The following is a 24,317-nucleotide window of genomic DNA, read 5'->3' as shown; positions in this document are numbered from 1 at the left end:
TCCACTTTACGTGTGAATATGCTCAAGTATCTCCCATATGAAAATAAACCCTCCTTGGCCCTGCTGATGCTCTCTCCATTCCTTTTCATCTCAGTTCTTCAAAAGGGGGTCTGTTTGAATTCTCCTCTCTTTCTCTTCTCTTTTATTTCTCAAACAACTGCTATCATCTGTCCCCACCACTTCTCTGAATCTGCTGTCACCACAGTCATCAACGACTATGTAAGTGCCCAATAGGATGCATCCTCTAGTCCTTTAGAAAAGGCAAAGGCCAACTGTGGCAATTGTCAGATGTAATTAATTCTACAATGAAATATAAGTGTATACCCACCTTTACAAGGTGTAAAGAAATAAAAACTCCAACGTGTAGCTGTTGGGGAGGTAAATTCACAAAATCACTTTGAAACAACAAAGGAAGGACTATCTAAGTAAATTGAACACGTGCCTAGCCTCTCTGATCCAGCAATTTCTCCTCTGGGAGTAAACCTCAGGAATACTCTGGCACTCATACACCAGGAAACACATGCAAAAATCTTTAAAGTAGTTTAAAAACACGAAACAGTCCAAATGTCCATTGTCAGAAGAAGTAATAAATCACTTTTAATGTACTCCTATAATGATATACCATATGGTATTGTAAACGAAGAATAAAATATAGTGAAATATATTGTGGTTAAATAAGCGTAGTATTAAGAGAAAAAAGGCAAATCAGAAAATTTTCTACAGAATTTTTATACAGAATTGATAAAAATTTCAAAAATGTGCAAAAAGAAATGATATATGATTTAGGAATTCAAATATTTGTGTTAAAACCCTAAAGAAAAGCAAGGGAATAAAACCAAAAGTTTAAGACAATGGTTCTCTTTCAGGAGTAAGTTTAGGGAAGAGGGTGCCATCAAGGAGAGGCTTAGGGGCTTCAGGGTTATGATTTTAAGTTTTAAGTTCGGTGCTGGATACATGCATGTTCATTTACGTGTGAGTAATACGAGTAATGCTCTTACACGTAAGTGTTACACATACATAATGTAAAAGCATCCACATGATTGATGCTCTTTTGTATGTTTCAACAGTTTGTAATTTTAAAAGGTAAGAAAAAATTTACCTCTAAGATGGCCACATTTTTCTGGCTAATTTGAGCTTTAAACTATTTCTGGATTAAAATATATTCTGTTTTCGAATATTTCAAAGTTGGTAAGAATAATAGAGATTCTTTTGTTTCAGTTACCCCATCCTGAGTGAAAGCAGGTACTCTGAAACACTCCTGTCACAGACATACCAGAAAGCTTGATTCTTGGAAAAGGTCTTTTTTATTTCTTGTATTTTCTGATGGATTCGCCATTCAATACAACAATAGAAGCATGATTTTGGCTTTTCTAAGTGCAATAGATTGAATTCGTCTTTTCACAGAAAAAGTAGTTTTAAAAATCCATTTTAAGTTTCCACTAGTAGTGTTATTCCTGAATTCCACATATGTCTAATTAAAGCAAGCATCACATAGTATAATAGTTGGTATTAAACTAATGCAAATGATAAGGAAGACAGAAACTAAGAATGGTACGCCATTAAAACATAATTTTACTATTAGCAGTTAAAACCTCCTGAGAAGAGGGATTGGCATATAAAAGAGAATTTCACTTTTTTGCTTTCTTCCCTTGCATAGAATTCAAATCTTTCACAGCAAGGTTGTGTCACTTTTATAACCAATATGAACAAAAAGAAATACAAAAGTTACGTGTGTATTAATTTATTTACTTATAATTTTGTACACAGTTTTAATGTGTTTCATCCATCAGGAAACTAGATTTTTTTGGTAACTGTAGCATTTTGCATAAGGCAAAATCGTGAAGTGTGTGAGGTCATCCTTTAGTAACCACCTTCCATTTTGCCTCTTTTTTCTGTAACCTTGTGTCATGCACTCAATTAGCCAAGGCACTGACTCTCTAATTTCCTCCGTGTGCAACAGAATTTCCTTTTCTTCTCTATCTAAATTGCCATCCACTCAGTGCCTCCATCTCAGTTAGTGCTTACTATAGTATCATAGGCTCAAATACAGGCAGATTTTGCACTGTTCTGATAAACACAAATTTCAGATTCCATGGTGTAGTTAAATGCCACTAGTCTCCTAAAAACATGATTCAAATTTCATTTACCACAGCATATTAACTGAGTTATTTGCATAATGCTACTAGCTCTTCAGTCCACAAATTGCTACATAAATAACAAATGTGCATCATGCTGAGTGACCAATCACATTATGTCTTTCCAGTTTTTTTCGGTGGTTGGTCACTGAGCATCTGTTTTTCAGTGTCACTCCTTTGTCTCCCAGTGATAAACCTACATGACATTTTACAAAACCAGATACTCAAAAGGGGGACTTGGCCAACAAAGATAAAAAGTGCAGCAAAGAAATGAAAAGTGATAACTCTGGAAGTGAAATTCAAATCCAATGTCCATGGAGCTATAGAAGAAATAGCTGACCATGGGAACATGGACAGTGCCTCGGTTCTCTAGATATGCAGAGGAAGGAACTTACCGAAAGCAAAATTATTGACGTAAATGAGGAAAGTGGTCATAATGAAAAGGGTGGAGATGTTCTAGAGGAAGTGACACCAGTAAAAATCTTCAGATTAAGGGAAATTTCAGACATATTTTCTAACATTGAAAGAGCAAAGGATAAAATGTTGGAAGCTAATCCAAACCTAGAAAGAAGTGTGACAATTTGCCAATGCATAGAGAAGATGCTTGTTCTATATTGTAGGTTATATGATAAGAAGGTGGCAAGCACTATTCAAACTACTCTTGAAAAGTGTTTGTTTACAAAGAAATAAAAGATTTTAATTCTTAATGTGTTTAATTATTTAAATTATAGTGTACTAAATAAATGTTAGTTTTATTTTTTTATTTCCCTATACATTTATAATAGAATTTTTAAAATTTTGACAAAAATTTTAAAAGTCATGGAACATTTTAAATTTTTTCCATGGAGATCACTTTGCACAGTTTCAGCTTACATAATCATTTTCACAGTTCTGCACTACTGTGCAAAGTGTGGATTTCCTGTATTTGACACTAAGGTCAATTAGTGTCTGCTATGCTTATTAAAATGTTAGCAGCAGAACACAGTAGAACTAGCATAGACTGTAGAAGGCAGGGCTGGGGCCAAAGCTGTGACTCTGAAACTTGTTCACTTTGTGACCTTTGCTTTTTCACTTAACCTCTCAGATTTAATTTCCCAATTTGTACAATAGATGTGATAGTAATTCCAAGTTTTCAGCATGGTTGTATGGATTAAATGAGGTAAGGAAATGAAAGCAATAAATTATAAAGCATAATACAAATATTAGTTGCTATTAAAATGCGTAAGATTTGGAGCAGGTTAATGTATTGTCCCCTTACACATATCACATTCTAAAACACAACTATTAGTGACAGAATATGCTCTTCCAAAAGAATTAACCTTAAGAAAGAGGGTTTCATACAGTATTTTAACAAATAGTGCAAGAAATCATTCCTGGAGCTTAAGTCCTAGGCCAACTTTTCCTCCCTCTGCATGAGATCTATTAGCAGATGTTTAAACTATCCTCATATCTAGGATGTGGAGAGAAAGGAACCCTCATACACTGCTGGTAGGAGTACAAACTGGTGCAGCTGCTATGGAAAACAGTATGGAGTCTCCCCAGAAAATTAAGAATAGATCTACCATATGATCCAGCTATCCCACTGCTGGATATTTATCTAAAGAACTTGAAAATGCAAAGGCATAAAGATACCTGCACCCCTATGTTCATCGCAGCCTTAATCACAATAGCCAAGACTTGGAAGCAACCTAGCTGCCCAACAAGGGATGAACGGATAAAGGAGATGTGGTATATATACACAATGGAGTACTACTCAGCCATAAGAAATGATGAAATCCGACCATTTGTGACAACATAGATGGATCTTGAGGGTATCATGCTAAGTGAAATAAGTCAGAGGGAGAAAGTCAAATAGCATATTATCTCACTCATACGTGGAAGATAAAAACAACAACAAACAAACACACAGCAACAGAGATTGGGTTGGTAGTTACCAGAGGGGAAGGAAGGCAGGAAGGAGGATGAAAGGGGAGATTAGGCACATAAGTGTGGTGATGGATGTAATTAGTCTTTGGGTGGTGAACATGATGTAATCTACACAGAATTCTAAATATATTACGATGTACATCTGAAAGTTACATAATGTTATAATCCAATGTTATTGCAATGAAAAAAACCTATCCTCATATCTAAACTTCTTTCTCATATTATCATTTGGATTCTAAATTTTTTGAAGTCTGTATCTGTTCTCAAACAATAGTTCACTGTTGCACTTGAATCATTTCATTGACTCAGTAAAGTGAGGTTTCAATTTATTAATGTTAATTATACTCAATGAATAAAGAAATAGTGAAGGGAAGGAAGGAAGAAAATTGACTTCAAAAATGGTGTTTTAGGGCCAGCCTGGTGGTATAGTGGTTAAGTTCATGTACTCCACTTCAGCGGCCCAGTGTTTGCAGGTTTGGATCCCTGGTGCGGACCTGGCATGGCTCATCAAGCCATGCTGTGGCAGCAACTCACATAAAATATAGGAAGATTGGCACAGGTGTTAGCTCAGTGACAATATTCTTCAAGCAAAAAGAGGAGGATTGGCAACAGATGTTAGCTCAGGGCCAATCTTCTTCACACACAAAAAAAAGTTTTAAATTTTCTTTGAAATTCCTGAATTTTCCAGAAAAATAATAATTTCAGAACTGGCATTGAGTGATAAGGTCACATGAATACAACAATGTGTCAAGTTTTGAAGGAGTGCATGAGCTTAGTCCACAGCAAAATTTACAAATGGTTCTAAGTCATGCCAACTTAATTTGGAATCCCAGGACATAGAGTTGTCTCCAAAATACAAAAACAAGCCCTTATAATACACTCAGTTCTTGGCTAAGCAATAAAGTCAAGTCTGCCTTTAGTGCTCATCACCTTTCATGCCCTAATTTTATTAATTAGATGACTTACTCATAGGGTTGACTCCATGCAAAAGCTATGAAGGACTGGTTGGTTCTCAGAAGGAGGTAGACAGCTGTGGGTGAGATCCCAAATACCTGAATCCTCAATCAGCTGGCTACTCCAACCACAGTTTCAGACAGGAGGTAAGTAATAGGTACATACTTGATAAATAGTCTTTAACACTGGGGGTTTGAACCAACACCCTATTTGAACACTATATGGCCTCCTAATCTGAGTACCGCTCCATTACAAAACCTAACCAGAAGCAGACCAAATGGGTTTTTGGTTCTCTTATCAAGAATTACAATCTGACTTTGGTCTAAAACTCCTTATCTTGCAACCCTGAAATTGTCTCAGGTAAGGACAAAGGAAAGACAAGTCAAGGAAAATATTTTTTTTATCTAAGACCCAGAAGAGAACTCACTTATGCATGGAGCATCCTGCCTCCCTTTCCTCAGCTCCAAACTCAGACATGATAGGCTGTGAAATCACAGTCCACTACCCCTACTCCCACCCCAAGTCGGGGATACACTAGTCTTTTCATTATATAAAAGCTGTGAAAGAGCGACAAGAGTCAGTTTAAAGGGAAAATGCTATGAAGAAGGACAAGGCCAGAAGATCCCAGAAAGAAGGAAAATCACACAGATGAAAGAGCTCCCTCCATCAAAAACGCCAGCCTAGCCTCACGGTCTGATGGTTACTCCCTGAACCATTTCGCAACCCTTCTTCTTGCTGGTGGAATAGGGGTGAAACAAGGGCAATTGTTTGACTCGGGAGATTATGGCAATGTCACTCTGCTAAGTGAAGGATCTAGTCCAAGCAATCAGAACGTCACACAATGGCTTTGTCTAAATGTTTGCCTGCTTTTCCACAACACTCAGGGATATCTCCAGTTGATGCTTTTATTTTCCCAGCATAGAAACCATAATCCATATTTTTTCCTCAAACTTTTCTAAGCAGAAGAAATAGCTTAACCAGCAAAACTCCTGCAGTTCTTAGTCAAGATGATGATCCTCAAATTTAAAAAGTTTATTTTGATAATTTTCAACCACATAAAAGTAGAGAGAATAGTAAAATGGATGCCCATGTATCAATTGTCCAGCCTCTACAATTATAAACATTTTGTAAATCTTGGCCAGTTATATCAGAGGTCAGAAAACTTTTTCTAAATACTTTGAGCTTTGTGGACCATATGGTCCCCATTGCAGCTATTTAACTCTGCTCTTGTAGTGTGAAAGCAACTATAGACAACATATAAATAAATGAGTGTGTTTGTGTTCTAATAAAATTTTATTTACTGAAACAATCTAACCTTACCACCCACAGGCAACCACTCTTCTGACTGCTATCTTCATAGATTAATTTTTTTTGTTCTTAAGCATCGTAGAAATGTACTCTTGTTATATTGTTTATCCATTCTTCTGTTGACAGACATTTCGATTGTTTCCAAGGTTTTTGCTATTATGAATGAAACTACATTCAATATTCTTGCATAAGTATTTTTTATAGAAATACTTTAATTTCCCTGGGGGTGAAATTGGTAAATTACAAGGCAGTTGTATGATTAATTAAGAATGACTGCTACAGTGGGTGTACCATTTTCCACTCCCTCCAGGGGTGACAAGAGATCTAGCTGCTCTACGTCCTCGCAAATGCTTAGTGCTATCAGTCTTTTTAAATTTTAGCCTGTCTAGTGTTTTTTTAGTGCTATTTCATTGTGATTTTAATGTGTATTTTCATGATGAGTAATGGAATTTTTTCAAGTATTGGCCATTCGATACATAACTTTTATAGAATGTCTAAGACTTCTGGCCACTTTTAAATGGAGTTGCTTGACTTTTAAGTATTGATTTAATTGTACAGTTGAGATTTACAGATTTTGTTGTCAGATACATGTATTGTCAGACGTAAGTCAGATATAAGACATTTGTCAGATATAATTCTACAGCTTCCTTTTTTAAAATAGATAATTCTTTAGAGCAGTTTTAGGTTTAGAGAAAAGTTGCTCAGAAAGTGCAGAGAGTTCCCATACACCTCCTCCCGCTCCTCTACCCCCACATACGGTTTCTCCTACCATTAACATTTTGTATTAGTGTGCCATGTTTTTTTGCAATGTATACACCAATGTTGACGTATTATTATTAACTAAACACTATAGCTTAATTAGAATTCATTCTTTTTGTTGTTCAATTCTGTGGATTTTGACAAAAGCATAACGTTACGTATCCACCGTTACAGTATCATATGGAATAGTTTCATTGACCTAAAGATGCCCTGTGCTCCGTTCATGTACTTGTTCATTCCTATCTCTCCCTTCCACCAATGCCTGGCAACCACTTATCTTTGTACTGTTTGTAGAGTTCTGCCTTTTTCAGAATGTCCTATAGTTGGAATCATAACAGTATGTAGTCTTTTCAGACTGGCTTCTTTCACGTAGCAATATGCATTTAAGGTTCCTCCACGTCTTTTCATAGATTAATAGCTCATTTCTTCAGGTTTCTGAATAATAGTTCATTGAATGGATGTACTACAGTTTGTGATAAACATCCACTTGTTGAAGGACATCTTGGTTATTTCCAAGTTCCCATTCTGAGACTGTGCTTCCGGGCCAAGAACTTCACAAGTTCTTCTCAGCTTCCCCCACTCCTTAGGTGAGATGGGGACTCTAATGGGGCCTGGAGTTGGGTGTTTCCCTTCCCCCACATCTAAGGCTAGAAGTGAGCAGAGTTTGGTGTTTCTCTTCTCCTATTTCAAAGACTAGAGGGGAATGGAGTTGGTTATTTTCTTTCCCTACAAGAGTTAGGTTCTGGTAAAACATATGTTGGTTGGTCTATGGCAGTATCATTTTCCTTAAGGGCAACCATTTTTAAGGAGAAGAGAATCCTCTAGCAGTATTTCAACAAGGTTACTTTCTGCCTCCCCTGCTGGAAGCATGAGGCAATTTTTCTCTGATCACAGTGACAACCTGGTGGGGCTCCTGGACCTAAACTCACAAAATTTTGGGGGGGTGGGGCTTAAGGCTGCACCCCCAGGAATTTTAATCTCTTAAACTAGTGCATTCTCAGTCTCCAGCAGTTAGTCAATTACCCTTTAAATGTTCGTACTAATTGCTGGCCCCAGGGAAGTTTTCCGCTCCTGGTACACTGTGATTCTTTGTATCTGACTCTCTCTCCATTTTTCAGGGCAACTACTTACTTTGTGACTTCAACTCTCTGCGGGATCTAAGAAGCATTGTTGATTTTCAGATTTTCAGTTAGTTCAGCTTTTTCTTATTGTTACAAATTCCAGGCTCTTTATAGGTTGGACCAGAAACTGGAAGTTTCTTACTTTTCAATTAATAATGTCTTTTGAGAGCAGAAGTTTTAAAATTTGATTAGCTCCAGTTTTTCTTTCTTTTATGGTTAGAGCTTTTGGAGTTCCATAGAAAAAAGTCTTTGCCTAATTTCCAGTAATAAGAAATTTTCCCATATTGAGGTATGTGAGGTCGCCATTCTGGTGTAAACCCGATTCGGTCTGAACTAAAGAAGCCTGACTTATGGCCTATCAAACATACATTGTACATCTGCTTTAACCATTAAAATTAAATATGCATTAAATATTATCTCAAAGTGAAACAATGCGCTTTTTGAAGATAAGGATTCCTTCCTACCAGTATCAATACTCCTTTGAAGATGTTTCCTTTCCCCGACATCAGGGTCATGTTGACCTGCTAACCTGTAACTAAATATCTCTTTGAATATGTATCCTGGACGTGTTTGATGTATGTTCTTTGTTCTAAAAAGGTATAAAACTGTACTGAAAACCATGCTTTTACACTTTCTTCCTTTGTGGAGACACCTTTCCTGGGCTGGTTCTCAGCTTGGCTCAAGTAAAACACCTTATCCGTCTTTTCTATAGATTGGTTATTGGTTATTTGCATTGATAACAGTTTCCTAAGATTTTTCCTGCCCTTTCTTCTGTAAGCTTTATAATTTTGGCTTTCACATCTAAAACTATAATCCATTTCATGATAATACTTGTATATCATGTGGGGTATGCATCAAGATTCAGTTTTTTCCGTATAAACATCCAGTTGGCCATACAGCATTTATTGAAAAGACTGTCCTTTTTCATTGAATTGCCTTGTCATCTTTTTCAAATACTTGACTGCATATATGGGTGTATTTTTGGACTCTATTGTGTTGCCTTGATCTATCTGTCTAGGCTTACTTCACAATCACACTGCCTTGATTGCTTTATCTTAAAATCAGGGAATATGTCTTCCCACCTTATTCGTTTACTACTCTAGGACATTTCCTTCGCATACAGTTTGTAGTATCAGCTCGACAATTTCTATGAAAAACTCTTGTATTGTTATTTCATTGAATACGTAGATTAATTGTGGGTAATATTAAATCTTCCAACCCAGTAGCATATTTTTGAAGTATTATTTTAATTCCAGGAATTATGTTATCTATAAATACTTCAATATGCATCTCTGCTTGGGATATTTGTTTAACATAACCTAGAACCATTATAACCATTATAACCATTATAATTCTTTAATATTGTTCTATACCCAATGCATATTTAAATGTCCTTATTTGTCTAAAAATGCCCTCTTCCTGTTGGTTTATTCAAATCAGTATTCAAAAAGGGTAGATTGTATGTGTTTGTTATGTCTCTTGGGACTCTTTTATTCTATAAAAGCCACCCTCTTTTGCTATTTTATTTTATTTTTACATACGGTTCATTTGTTGGAGAAACTAGGTAATTTGTCTTGTGCCATGTCCCACATTCTGGATTTGGATGGTTGCTCTCTTGTGCTTGTGGTTAGTTTTCCTCTATCTCCCATAGTTATTGTAAACTATTAGACCTAAGACCTGGATTATATCCAAAGTTATTTATTTATTTTTGATGCAATATTTCACATCTGTAGGAGGCCCATAACACCTAGTTATCCCCCTTGTGTGATCCGAAATTGATCATTATGTTCAAGTGGTGTCAGTCTGACTCTATTCTAACATTTTAACACTTCATTATAAAGCTCCCATCAACCTCTCACCAAGTGGTTTTAGTGGCTATTGATGATTACTGTCTAAGTCCAATATTTTATTAGCAGTCACAAAAGAGCGACTTTCTAATTTCACCATTTTCTCTTCATTTATTAGCTGGAATTTTTCTATAAAGAATATCTTTCATCAACCATAGTCATTTCTTCTATAAAATGATATAAGTGTTCCTAAAATTACTGCATTATGGGATTTTGTCTATTAGTCACATGGGAAAATAAGAATGAGGCTGAACATGAACTTAAATTATCTCATAGGTAATTCAATATAAATAAATGAAACGCTAAAGGTCTGCTGCAGTTTAAAAATATTTAATTCCCAATAAAGAAATACTATAGTGAATAATGAATTTTACATTAACAGCAGACATGAAGTTTGCTTGGCAGAAGTGGATATGTTACCATTTTTTTAATTTATGGAGAAGAGGTAGAAGAGAGTACATCATCATTCTTAGGATAAAATGTAATAAGACCAGAGACTATAGCTCATTGTCCTGGGTTTTTTTTGCTACATTACCTTAAAGTAGAAATCTGTATTTCATTGTTTTACCAGTTTCTCCATCTCACAAAGCAGCAGCTTATACATAGAGATGAAACCAGACACCTCTAAGTGATATCCTGCTGTACTCAGCATTCTCATCTTTATCTTATAGTTCACTGCAAGTGCTTTTCAGTCTCAATGACAGCAGATGACTGTGATGTGTTAAGATCTGTTGTTCCTTTTACTTTCACAGCATTGTCTCCTAGGATGCACAATTAGTGGATTCCTTTAGATCTATCGACTCTCTCAATAACACACATTCACTTGTTTGTTTCAAAATACTTTATTCTTTCCAGCTTCTCTTCAATACATGAAGTTTTACCTTGCATTTGTTGCCTGGATTTACATAACCAGGATACTTACTCATGTTTTAGATTTTGTACTAAAGTTTCCAAACACAGGAGAACACGATATATGCTTATAGGGCAATGCACATGAGTAATTAAAACAAGAGAGAGAAAAATGACATAAGAATGTATGTTTTGTATATTCACAAGCCACTATCATCTTCCAGGGAGCAGTGGCTATATACGGTGGGTATACCTTGGCAATGCAAAATATCCACCTTATAAAAAAATTGCAGGGGCCAGCCCAGTGGTGCCGTGGTTCAGTTTGCACATTCTGCTTCAACAACCCAGGGTTCCCCATTTCGGATCCTGGTGTGGACCTACTCACTGCTTGTCAAGCCATGTTGTGGTAGGCATCCCACATATAAAGTAGAGGAAGACGGGCACAGATGTCAGGTCAGGGCCAGTCTTCCTCAGTCAAAGAGGAGGATTGGCCGCAGATGTTAGCTCAGGGCTAGTCTTCCTCAAAAAACACATGCATATTTTGCATTTAGCAGATTTTATTTTCACTTTTATCTACTATGTATAAACAGATCCATGCATTACAGACAAACATTATACCAAAAGGATTACATTTGGTACAGGAAAGACAGAATAAAATCTTAATTCTTTCTCTTTATTGACCACTTTTCAAAGTAATAAGTTGGTGCCCCAGCAACTTTCAGTGCTGTCCTGTGAGCCTGTTTTTTACATTTTAGTATTAAGAAGAATTCATGGATTTTTATGATTAATAGGCTTTAATAAGTTGCAGTTATTATAATTTTAATGCTCAAAATGTCCCATCCTGAGCCAGTGAGAGTTCCTTTTAGGTTGTTTCAGTGTTCTATTGAAATAATACCATTAATCTTTGATAATTTTTTTCCTTCCTGAGAAAATAAGGTATCTCAGATTCATTTTGCACATTTCCTACCTCAGGCCTAGAGCTGAGCCAATCTTTCAAGGCGCCCTGCTCCCTTTCAGTGGAAAATGATATTACAAACCACACTCTGGGTGATGAGGATCCTCATTGCTATTGAGTTGTCATTGCTTCTAGGTTTTTTAATGGACAAAGTCAGGAAATATGCATACTAGAGAAAATAAATTGTAAGTTCATACAGCTATTTCTATTTCAAATTTAAGAATATAGAGCTTTTACTTGACTTCTTTGATTTCGCGCTTTTATCTTTTTTCCTCTTCGCTGAAAAATCTTGCTTCTAAAGCTCTTAACGTTATTGCTTATTTGGCGTTTATCATATTATTTCTATAATAGTTTCAAAACAACACTATCGACATTATTAATGATAATTTAACTGAATGCAGTTTATGATGTCAATGGGATTCTTTTGTACATGAAATAAATCCCACTAGGGACATTCAGTTAAAATATTATGCTTTAAACTCACTAGAAATAATTATTTCTGTGTGTTTATAGCACCAACTTGATACAGTTAGGTTTGTTTCCATTTTCCCCCCTAATTTTTAGAGATATTTTCCTTCTGAGTTTAATTTTATTTTTCAATTATATAAAATCTTTTACAGGGTTCCAAAAGAAAAACTGTATAATGAAGTACATTAACAGAAGTCTCAGTAGCATCTTTGTTTCCTCCACCTCACTACTGCCTTTCCCATGCAGGTAACCATATTTATTAATTTTTGAGTTATCTTTCCACTGTTTCTTTCATAAAATATAAGTAAATACATATATATACCCAAATGGTCCTCCTATTTCTTCCACAAAGACAGCATTCTACGAACATTCTTCTGCATGTTGCCTTTTTTAACTTAATAATATATTTTAGCTATCATGCCATATTAGTATATTGATATCTTACCCATTCCTTTTTTCAGCTGCATAATACTTCATTGGGTTAATGAACCATAATTCCTTGAACCAATTCCCTATTAATGGACATTTCAGTTGCAATTATAAATCATGCTGCTATGTATAGCCTTGTTCAACAGTCGTGTAGTATTTTGCCAATGGGATAGATTTCAAGTGGGTCAAAGAGTAAATGAATGTGTATATCTTATTTCTAACTGGATAGCTCTAGAGAATGGAACTGAAATTTTAACTGTTACTGAGTGATGTAATTGGAGTGAATCTTCTTGTCATCTTGATTCCCAAGGATCAGACTAAGTTAAGTGAACATATTTATTTAAAGGTGAATCACTATTTTATGGGAGACTTAAATGACAGAGACCATATAAGCTTAGCCCTCAAGATGTTCAAATGAAAATCAAAGAAACAATTATAGGATGGCATGTCATCTAGTGTTGGGTCATATGGTACACACTATAGGTGCTACAGAAACTTATGAATTATAGCTGAGATTCACCAAAAGCAAATTGGCCTTAGGCTGAGAATTAAAGGATATGTTTGACTTGGATTTAAGAAGAAGCAATTCTGGGAAGGGAAACAAGTCCAGAAACAGGAGTGAGTACGCTCTAAAAGGTCATCAGTGTGGTCCCAACTAAAAGGCATGTTTTGGGTAAGGTAAAATAGGGAGGCCTATTAAAATGAGTGAGGTGAAGCTGTTGAAGAAGGGCCTTGAAAGCCATATTGAGAAAGTTATGTAAGCTTCAAATGCTCCTTTAGACCACAAACCCTTTGTAGGAAGAAACTGGATCTTGTTTATCATTGTCTGCTAGTGCCCAGCCCAGTGTCTGGTAGGCATTAAGAACTGTTTGTTAAATGAATAATAAATTAACAATTGAATTGATCCAGATCAAGTGGCTAGTTTTCTCTTTCAATATGAAGCTTGAAAACTATTGCAAACAATTACTAGTTCAACCAAACCTAAAGACTGCCTCTTCCTAGGCCCGTGTACAAATCTGCAGTCTTAGTAACAGAGACAAATTAACTTTTTCCCAATAGTGATACAACTATAATAACTCTCAGGTTGTTAGAAGAATGGAGAGAAACTGCTTTAATTACATAACATCTACATGAATATGTGTTTGCATTTGTAACATTAATAGGAATAATTTTTTATGCTCAGGGATAAGTTACTACCCATGCACATGGATGTCTGTGGGCTTTAGTCTGTTTAGGACACATCCTTTATTTGGGAAGCCATTGCTTCTCTGCTATAAACGGTTGACTCTAATGAGGTGGACAATTATTGTATCTCATTCCCCTGTCCAGGGATATAGACTTGATCCATACCAAGACCCAACCAGTCATAGCAAATTTCATAGTAAATATCTTAGGCTTTAAGGACCAAAGGTAAAATGGAAGATAATTTACAGGTAGGCTTAGAAAGCACATTTTAAATGCAACCATTTAAAAGTGCAAAAAATCATTCTTAGCTTGTCATATAAAACATAAATAAATAAATAACAGGTGGTAGGCCATATCTGGCCCATGGTTACAGTTTGTGGAGCCCTGGGATATCCCATTCTCCTAGCTGCACTGATTGGTTCAGGAGTAGGTATGTGACTCAAGCCAGACCAATACAAGTTCGTCTCTGAGATTTCTCAATTTAGTGCTGGAAGAACAGGAAATCTACTTTTAGAATCATGAAGCTAAAGGGTATGAATCATCCTGCCTTCTCGATGTCTGCTAAAGAGGAGAATGAGGCTGAAACAAAGAGAAAAGCAGACACAGAGAGTGAGAGAGCAAGAGAGCAGATTATTTCATTAGAGTCCCTAGATCCATTTGTACTTGGAGTAGGATCTATGCTTATATTTCTATATTTTTTAGTTACACAGGCCAATACATCCCATTTTAGGCCTAGACTTGTTTAACTGGGTTTTTTTCACTGGTACCAAAAGAACTCGTGTGTATATATATATGTATACAGATAGATAGATATAGATATATCTGTATATACACACAAATATATATTTACATATACATACACACATATATTTAATAAAGATACATTGAGGGCCTAATATTCACCAGATAATGTCCCAGGCACGAAAGATTCAAAGATGGAAGACATATTTATGCATGCTTTAAGAGTGTACAAAATTCTTGATTAAGATGGCATTTTAAGCACATACATTTACTTTCATTCTCTCCAAAAATCCCTCTGAAACAGCAGTAAGGAGATTTTTAAGGCATAAACCTATAAGGACAAAGAGAATGGTAGAAGATATAGCAAAAATTTTAGTAGCTAGTAAGCAGATTATTGAAAAAAATCTCTTTTTATTTTGTAGCCCAAAGTAGGAAAAGCTAAGTAACTCAGTTATGACCAATAGTGAGGAAAGCCAAGAATTAATCTGATCTATATCCCCAGAAGTTTCAGAAGTTGACAATACCAATTATCTCTGCGAGAGAGGATAATGATGGGTTGAAAAGAAGGAAGAATGGTCACAATCTGTTTAAAAATAAATCAGATCCCCAAATCTTCTTTATTTTTAATATTGGAGTTACCTAGAACCTCTGGAAAAGGTAAAATAGACTGTTTGGGGGCATCCCTGGTTAGAGGAAATTAAGTGAATATTTACATCCAGAATGAGGAGATTCACACCTTCTGCCACTCAGCTCCTTCTCCAAGGATTCTAAGCAGACTAAAAGACTAAAAATCCTCTCACCATTAGCCATTCCAAGGAAATTGTCTGGCCAGATAGCTCTAAAGTGAAACCCACAGCTAGAGAGTTCTAAAGGGAGACCCACTAGTTTAGAGATTTCAAATAGATGCTTTTGTCCAAGTCTTAAATATGAATAGTTAGTCCAGGATTAGCAAACATCGGAAGAAATTCCATGACATGAAAGGGACCAAAGGAATCATGTAGCTATAGTGCTCCCAGCAGAAACAGAGACTCTTCTGGGGGCCAATAATTTCAAAATAATTACCACTAATATACTCACAGGAAAAAGAAAAAAAAAGAATAAAATGCCATTTGGAAAAGAACATTCGGGGTGCAAAAAAAGAGCTCTTACAAATTAAAAATATTAGAGAAGAAATGAAAAATGCCACAGTATATTTAGAATATAAAAATCAAAGAAATTTACATGAAATTAGCCAAAGACATAGAAAATAGGAGAGGAAAAAAAGTAAGAATATTAGAAGGCTAGATCAAGAGGTCCAATATCCAAACAACGGGAGTCTAGAAATAAAGAACTGAGAAAATAGAGGAAATCATGAAAAACTAATTTATGAAAAAATTTCCATGAATATATGACAATGGTTCCCGGATTAAAAGAATTCCTTAAGAGACCAGAAAAGTAGATGAGAATAAACACTCACCAAAGCACATCAGCATGACATTTCAACATTTCAGAACACTGAGGACAAAGTGACGATTCTAAAAGATATGAGAGAAGCAGAGAGAGAGGCCTGGATGGGGGAAATCTTGCATACAAAAGTCAGAAATATGACTGACTCCTGACTTCTCAACAACAGCATGGAAACTAAAAGGCAGTGGACAGTGCCAGACAAATTCTGAGGGAAACAATTTCCAATTATATCAGGGGGTTCTCCAAGACCACCCCCAGGCTCAGTGATTTCCTGGAGGAACTCATAGGACTCAGGATAGAATTGTACTCACTGCTACAGTTTATAACAGCAAAAGGATGCAAAGTACCATCAGCAGAGGGGAAAGGCACATGTGGAGAAGCCCTGTGGAGACGAGGCTGACACTTCCGAGAGTCCCCTCCCAGTGGAGTCACAAATGACGTTCTTACCTGTTCCGGGAATGCTCAACTCTTCCACATGTGTGACATCACATATGACATGTTGTCAACTAGAGAAACTCATTAGAGATGCAGTGCCCAAGTTTTTTTGGGGGGCTGGTTGTGTAGGCAACCTCTGCCTAGCATGTACCAAAATTCCAGATTCCCAAAAAGAAAGCAGGTGTTCAGCGTAAACCATATTGTTTGCACAAGCAGCTAAGGCATAGTAAAGCACTCTTATCACTCAGGGAACGTTTACATCAGAGTAGGGAACTGTTTACAATTCAAGTTTCCAGACACCAGCCAAGGGCCAACCTTACAAGCAGGCCATTCTAAAGACAGTACTATCAGGCCTAGGATGTTAACTCTTTTCTGCACACCAATCCATAATTCTCAAACTACCAATTGAATGTGAACACAGAATAAAGATATTTTCAGATATTTAAGACCTCAAAAAAAATTACATGCTACACATCCTTTCTCAGGAGAGTACTGAAGAATATACTCCACCAAAATGATGGAGTAAACCAAGAAGTAGGAAGAATGGGAAAGCAGAAAATAGAGAGTTTCACATAGAAGAGAGGCAATGAAATCTCCAGAATGATGGTGAAGGAAGATCCCAGGATGACAGCGTGTACTAGGGTTTGATGACAACTCATTCAGAAAGGAATAGATCAGACGGGTCCAGGAGAAATTCTTCAGGAGACAATATCATTAGGATATCAGATAAACTGAATAGATTGAGAGCACATTTAGACATCTGACAAGCGCTTAGGGTTAAATTAGTGATAAGTTCATAGAAAAGTAAGCAAACATGAAATCAAGACCATTATTAATTTTAGGGAAAATAAAAAGTTGAACTGGAAGAAAAGTTAATCATGGAAAAAAGATATTTTTAAATGGAAAAATGCAAAGTACATTTTACAATGTGTATATTATGCCACCATTTGTGATTTTCTCACAAGGCTTTACAAACATGGACACATTTATCCATGCATGGAAGATGTCTCGAAAGCTAGGCAAGACCAGTTATCTTTTGAGAGATAAACTAAAGGAATAGATTAGGAATGAGACTTAGGGGCCAGCCCCACGGCCAAGGGATTAAGTTCACACACTCCGTGTCAGCAGCCCAGGGTTCGCTGGTTCAGATCCTGGGCGTGGACCTAGCACTGCTCATCAAGCCATGCTGAGGTGGCGTCCCACACAGTACAGCCAGAAGGACCTACAAATAGAATATACAACTACGTACTGGGGGGCTTTGGGGAGAAGAAGAAGAAGAAAAAAAAAGAAGACTGACAACATATGTTAACTCAGGTGCCAATCTTTAAAAAAAACAAAACAAAACAGGAATGAGACTTAATTTTTTACCCTGTTCCTATTGAAGTTTTGAAAATTTTGCCACGAACATGTGTGACTATTTCAAACAAACAAGGAAATAAAATTACCTCTCAAAACAAGACAAAAAGAGTAGCCGAAGATGGATGCCCTTATTCCCTCCAGACAGATGATAATCTCCTTTTGGTGTTCAGGGTACCCCTGGCTTCACATTCTCACTAACAACCTGGGAAAAGCACATTTGCTCAGGTATAGGAAGAGGTTAAATAACTCTCATTTCTCTTTAATGAGAAATATCTAGGGAAAAGAGTCTGTAGTTCTCACTTGTAAATAAAACTCCATTACTTTAAAAATGTTGATGGTTCTTCCTTTGGTGTCCTGTAAGCATTTTAAAAAATTATACTTTTTGATAGTTTCACCTTTTATCTAAATATCAGATACTTACTGACAGACGTAGATTTGGGAAAAAAAAGTTTTAATCTTCCCAGCAAATATGTGGTTGAAAAAACTAGACCATGAGTCAACTCAGGCTTTTTTACTAATGAGCTGATAACTTTGGTTACCAATTCTTTTTGGACTCAATTTCCTCATCTGAACAACAAAAAAATGGAAATAATAAGATTTGCTCTAGCTATAGCTTCTCTTTATTAATGACTTTTCTCTTTAAAAAGAGGCCTTACACCTCTACTCATTTGGTCCTCAGCAATGCTGAGGTAGGCAAGGTAGCTGTTGCTATTCCGGTTGTTTAAAAAGAAAAAACAGAGCAACACTGAAATTGTTAAGTCTGTTCAAGCCGATCCCACTCATTGGTAAGGAAGCAAGAGCTGGAATCCAGATGTTCAGACACCAACTTCAGGCTCTTTCCACTGTCTTACTGCCACCTGCTACCAATCTCACCAGATCACTTGACTCTCAAATGGATAATGGTCATGGTAGCACAAGAAGAGGATCGAACACTGTGCCAAAAATATTCTTATTATTATTTACAGCACTATTCTAATGAAGCAATTTACTACACCACCAATCAGTAAACCAAAGGGAATGGCTTGTCCTATCTACCTCATGGAAACACTATAAAAGTCATTAAACATTTTTACTCCATCAAGCACAAGAACTCCTTGGAGATTTTTTTTTTTTTTTAATGTAGCTACCTTAAAGCTGCAGCTAAAGGGAGAAGTGCATATGAATTACTCTGTGGTAAGTGTAGCCCAGAAGCAAAAAACATCAGTTCAGCTTTTCTGCTTCCCTCTCCCCACTGCTGCCAGTATGGGAACTCCACTAGTCCCTACACACCACCTGCAAGCATCCCACAGGCCTTTTCTTCTTCAAAAGCCTGGAAAATAACGAGCAGAGCAGCAGGTGAGTACAGCTTTTAATAATGAAGGCATAGTGGATAATTCAAACCCAGAATTCTTGTAAAGGACCTAAAAGCAACGTTCACAAGAGAAAAGAGTCGTCATAAATTTAAAGTATTGCAACAATCACAACATCCAATGATGGGAAAAACATTTTGAGAGGCCATGATTTCGATATTTTTCACTCGTTAAACAACGCACATGCAGGAGAGGGTGAGCAGTGTTCACATTTACCCTGCCATGCTCCTCCTCTATCAGCAAGAGAATTAAGGTCCATAATGGAAGAGAATTTAAATGAGACTCTTTACTCTAAACATAATGTGAACACACGCAGGTTGCTGTGTATTTATGGGAACAACACTGCAGAACTCCCAGTATCTTGCGGTCAATGTTGTTTACAGTTTTCATTAGATTATCAAATATTACATATACACTCCTCTGTGCATTGATATCTGTACCTCCCACAGCTGAACCACATATCAAAGATTTGTTTACACTTGATTTCAGTCTTTGGACCATTGCTTGAGTGTTATACCGTATTTTTCAAAGTGTGTAGCAATGATCGCTTTCATTGGAATCGCGTATGACCATCTTAAAAACTAACCAGGCTGAAAATCATGTCAAAAGTGGCCCAGCCTCACCCCCTAGACTTAATGACTCAATCTCCAGAGAGTGAATCTTGGAGATTCCTTTTAAATAGGCTTTCAAGAGGATTGTTAACTACACTGAAGTTTGAGAACCAGCGGGCTTTGGGACTCCCATTTCAATAATGCCATCCACAGTGCTTACTGGGAACTCCGAACTTGTTTTTCATCTGCACAATTCATTTATTTGTTTAACCAGCAACTATCTCTTGTGCTGTATCATACCTCGTTCTAGATAACAGAGTATAGTACGGAGCAAAACACACATGGTCCCTGCCCTCACCAAGGCATTTACATCCTAAAGCATCCAGTGTTTCACAAGATAATCCTGAGGAGTTTGGGCAGCCACCGTTAACACTGGTAATCAAATGTCACACAAGAAGCTTGTTAAACATTATACGTATTCAGCAGATCTGGGATGGATTTTAGGAATCCCAGGTGATTGTAAGCACACTTTGGGAACCCCTGTTCTGGAGTGTTGGGGTTCGTAATGTATAATTTGTTGTATGTGTTTAGGCTTAAGTTAATATATTATACAATGTCTGTGGCTTGAATTAGAAAAAGAGCAAATATTTTATATTTGCCCAACGTTTTCCTTCCAATTATTCAAGCCACTAATTTTTATGAGTTGTAATTATAAATGCTTGTTTTTATTTATTAATCCATGTATTCAATAAGTATTATTGAGTACCTACTATGTGCCCAGCTCCCTGATGGGCATTAGGGAAACAAAGATTGAAAAGACCTGTCTCCCCCACTCTGGGAGCTTACAGGGAGGGAGGCTTGTCAGTAGTGAATTTCCTCAAGTGCTGTAATTATTATGGACAAAAGTGATCTGGGAGCACAGAGGAAAAATGATTAGTTGTACCTGGGGAATCTGCAAAGTGTCCACAGAGGACATGACATTGGGGCAAACTTGAAGATCCTACCAGGCAGAGAAATAGAGGATTACAGTATGTGCCACACATTATGCAAAGTGTTTCATAAACAGAATCTCATTAATTTTCACAACACCCTCTTAGGTAAATGCTCTTATTATCACAATTTTATAGAAGAGGAAACTGCAGTCAGAGAAGGCACGTGACTTGCTACAGGTCATGTGCGTAGCAAGTGGCTGAGCTGTCACACCAAAGCTGTGGGACTTCAGAGCCTGTAGCCTTAGTTGCTTTGCTCTGTCCTACCTTAGATGGAGGAACTCTATGGAGAGGCCGCCAAAGACATAGGAGACCTTGCTGTGTTCAGGGATCTCAAACAGGCACACAGGTCCAGAGCAGAACACGTGTGGAAGGAGAGGGAGATAAGAACAGAAACATGGCTGGAGTCTTCATTCCACAAGACACATAAAAACTAGTCTCCTTGCTTTGCACACGGATCTGGTACACTTATATTTTCAGGAGTCAATACAAGAAGCCATTCACATAGGCAAAAACTACTACCGTCAGTCCTCATTATTCACAGATTCTGTATTTGTAAATTCATCTACTCACTAAAATTTATTTGTAACTCCAAAATCAATACTCAAAGTTTTTTCCTGGTCATTTGCAGACATGCACATGCACAGAGCAGTGAAAAATAGTGCCACATTCTGCATATATCTTTGCTTTTTGTTGGAATTTCACTGTTTAAAATGGCCTCCAAGCATAGCACTGAAGAGCTGCATGGTGCTCTTAAAAGCCGGAAGGCTCTGATGTGCCTCATGGAGTAAATAGACGTGTTAGGTACAGTTCCTTCAGGAATGAGTGATAGTGCTGTGGCCGTGAGTTTAAAGTTAATGAGAATATATATGTATGTGTGTGTATATTTCAAAGGGAAAGTTTTTTACAAATGACCTTAAAAATTCCTTCCAAACTTGAAATTCCATGCTTTCCCGAACTTTCTTTATGTTTGTACCTAATATGGAATGATGTACTTGTGGATATTAAATAAATCCCAGAGGACAGGAGCAGTGATGGCAGGAAATCACCTCTTTGCCTGTGCCTAGAAGGATCAGGTTTGCAGGTGGTGATACTCCAAGAATTCTGGGACTATTTAAAGACAAGGTACCAACATAGACACTACATAAATACTATGACGACACTTTCAGAGAAAGGCCAAGTTGATAAAACAGAAGTAGATCACTTCTGTACTGTAGAAGGCTTCAACAATTATCACGGTGGGTACAACTTGCTTTAAAATAGCTCCAACTTTCTTTGTAGGATTAAAAGACTGTAACCACCCACCCAAACATCCAAAATTATTATAAAATAATATAGTTAGGAGACAACTCAAGAAGAGTAAATGCAACAAACAAAACAAAACCAAAACTCCGCATGACTTTTCCCCCATTAACATGCCATTTAATGAGGTGTATATTTAAGAGTCTAAACTACTCATGTGAAATACAATATGTACAATGTGGACAAGTTTGGGATGTCCTGAATATAATGGCATAAATTTTTATCTAACTTCTTAAAACAGCTTTTTGGACTCTACTGATTACACTATTTAAAACTATCAAAATGTTGTCAGTGAAAAACCAATGCACAAAATCTAGCCTAAGAACAAGGAAACTCAAAACATTTGAGGTTATTCAGTTGTCCCCTATCTTGATGATTCATGAAACCTAACTGGCTAAGGATTGAAGGCAATTTTTCAAATGTTCTTTTTAAAAATCACAGCAATAGCTGCCAGTTTGCTACATGAACAGCCATAATATAATGGAATTAATTTCTGGAAATTACACATCTAGCAGGATATGAAGGTCATTCTTATAAGGTATTAAACCATTAACCAAAACTCTAATGCCCTTAGTAGGAAGAGTCCATTGAATATTTATTTGATCGAGTTTCATTCATGTTTCTGTTCCTCCTGCTGAATCTGTGATCAAGTATTCATAGACTCCAAAGACTGAAAGAAATTTTATCTATATCAATGATGTCATTGATGTCAATACTATTGCACTGAAACCTCAAAAGGCACAAAATAAGACAGAAAATGTCACCAGGGAAGGGCCAGTTGTCACATAAACTCCCTCAGGATGACACATTCCCAATTATTTTTATCTTTTCTTATTTGTTACATTTTTGTGTGCATTTACCAATATGACTTAGTCAAAATTTTGGATTTTACTTTTGGTTTGAATCACATTGCCCCTTGAGGTCAAATGCATTTTTCAATCCTGTATCATCCAGATGACAGACTCTTATGGATGCAATCTGAGCCTTTCCCTGAAAATTACTTGTAAGATTAATCTAAGTATAATGCTAGCATATGTGAAAATGTTGAAGATACTTGAATCTCACACCTCCAGCCTTCTTGTGAGGCTTGTTTGACCTAAAGTGGAAGCAAAAAGCTTATATCTGATGTATTTTAGATTAGAGAACTTTCTTCAAATAAAGGTTAATGAATGTGTATTTCTTCTAAACAGTACCTGGGTCTTGTCCATAAATAAAGGTACTGAAAACGTTCTGTGATAAATTGAAAGTTATGTCCGTGAATGAAATAATTGATAAACTGGACTTCATTAAAATGAAAAATTTCTGCTCTGCAAAAGACAATATCAAGAGAAGACAAGCCACAGACTGGGAGAAAATATTTGTAAAAGACACATCTGATAAAGGACTGTTATTTAAAATGTACAAAGAACTCTTAAAATTGAACAACAAAACAAACTTGAATAAAAAATGAGCCAAACATCTTAACAGACATATCACCAAAAAATATATACAGAGGCCAGCCTGGTGGCACAGTGGTTAAGTTTACACGCTCCACTTCAGTAGCCTGGGGTTTGCTGGTTCCAGTCGAGGGTGCAGATCTTCCCACCACTTATCAAGCCACGCTGTGACAGGCTTCCCACATGTAAAATAGAGGAAGATGGGCACAGATGTTAGCTCAGGGCCAATCTTCCTCAGCAAAAAGAGGGGTATTGGTGGCAAATATTAGCTCAGGGCTAATCTTCCTCAAAAAAAAAAAAAGATATGCATGTGGCAAATAAGCATATTAAAAGATACTCCACATCATACGTCATCAGGGAAATGCAAATTAAAAGAACAAGATACCACTACACACTTAATAGAATGGCCAAAATCCAGAACATTAACAACATCAAATGCTGGCGATGACATGGAGCAAGAGGAACTCTCATTCATCGCTGGTGGGAATACAAACTGGTACAGCCACTTTGGAAGACAGTTTGGCAATTTCTTAAAAAACTAAACATACTCTTACAATACAATCCAGCAATTGTGCTTCTTGGCAGTTACCCAAAGGAGTTAAAAACATGTCCAGACAAAAACCTTTGCCTGGATGTTTATAGCACTCTAACATGTCCTTCAGTAGTTGAATGGATAAATAAACTGTGGTACATACAGACTATAGAATATTATTCAGTGCTAAAAAACAAATGAGTTGTCCAGCCCTGAAAAGACATGGAGGAACCTTAAATGT

This window comes from Equus quagga, chromosome 6, assembly GCF_021613505.1.
Source record: "Equus quagga isolate Etosha38 chromosome 6, UCLA_HA_Equagga_1.0, whole genome shotgun sequence".
Classification (NCBI taxonomy): domain Eukaryota; kingdom Metazoa; phylum Chordata; class Mammalia; order Perissodactyla; family Equidae; genus Equus; species Equus quagga.
The sequence above is the reverse complement of the archived record's forward strand: the minus strand, read 5'-3'. Positions refer to the sequence as shown.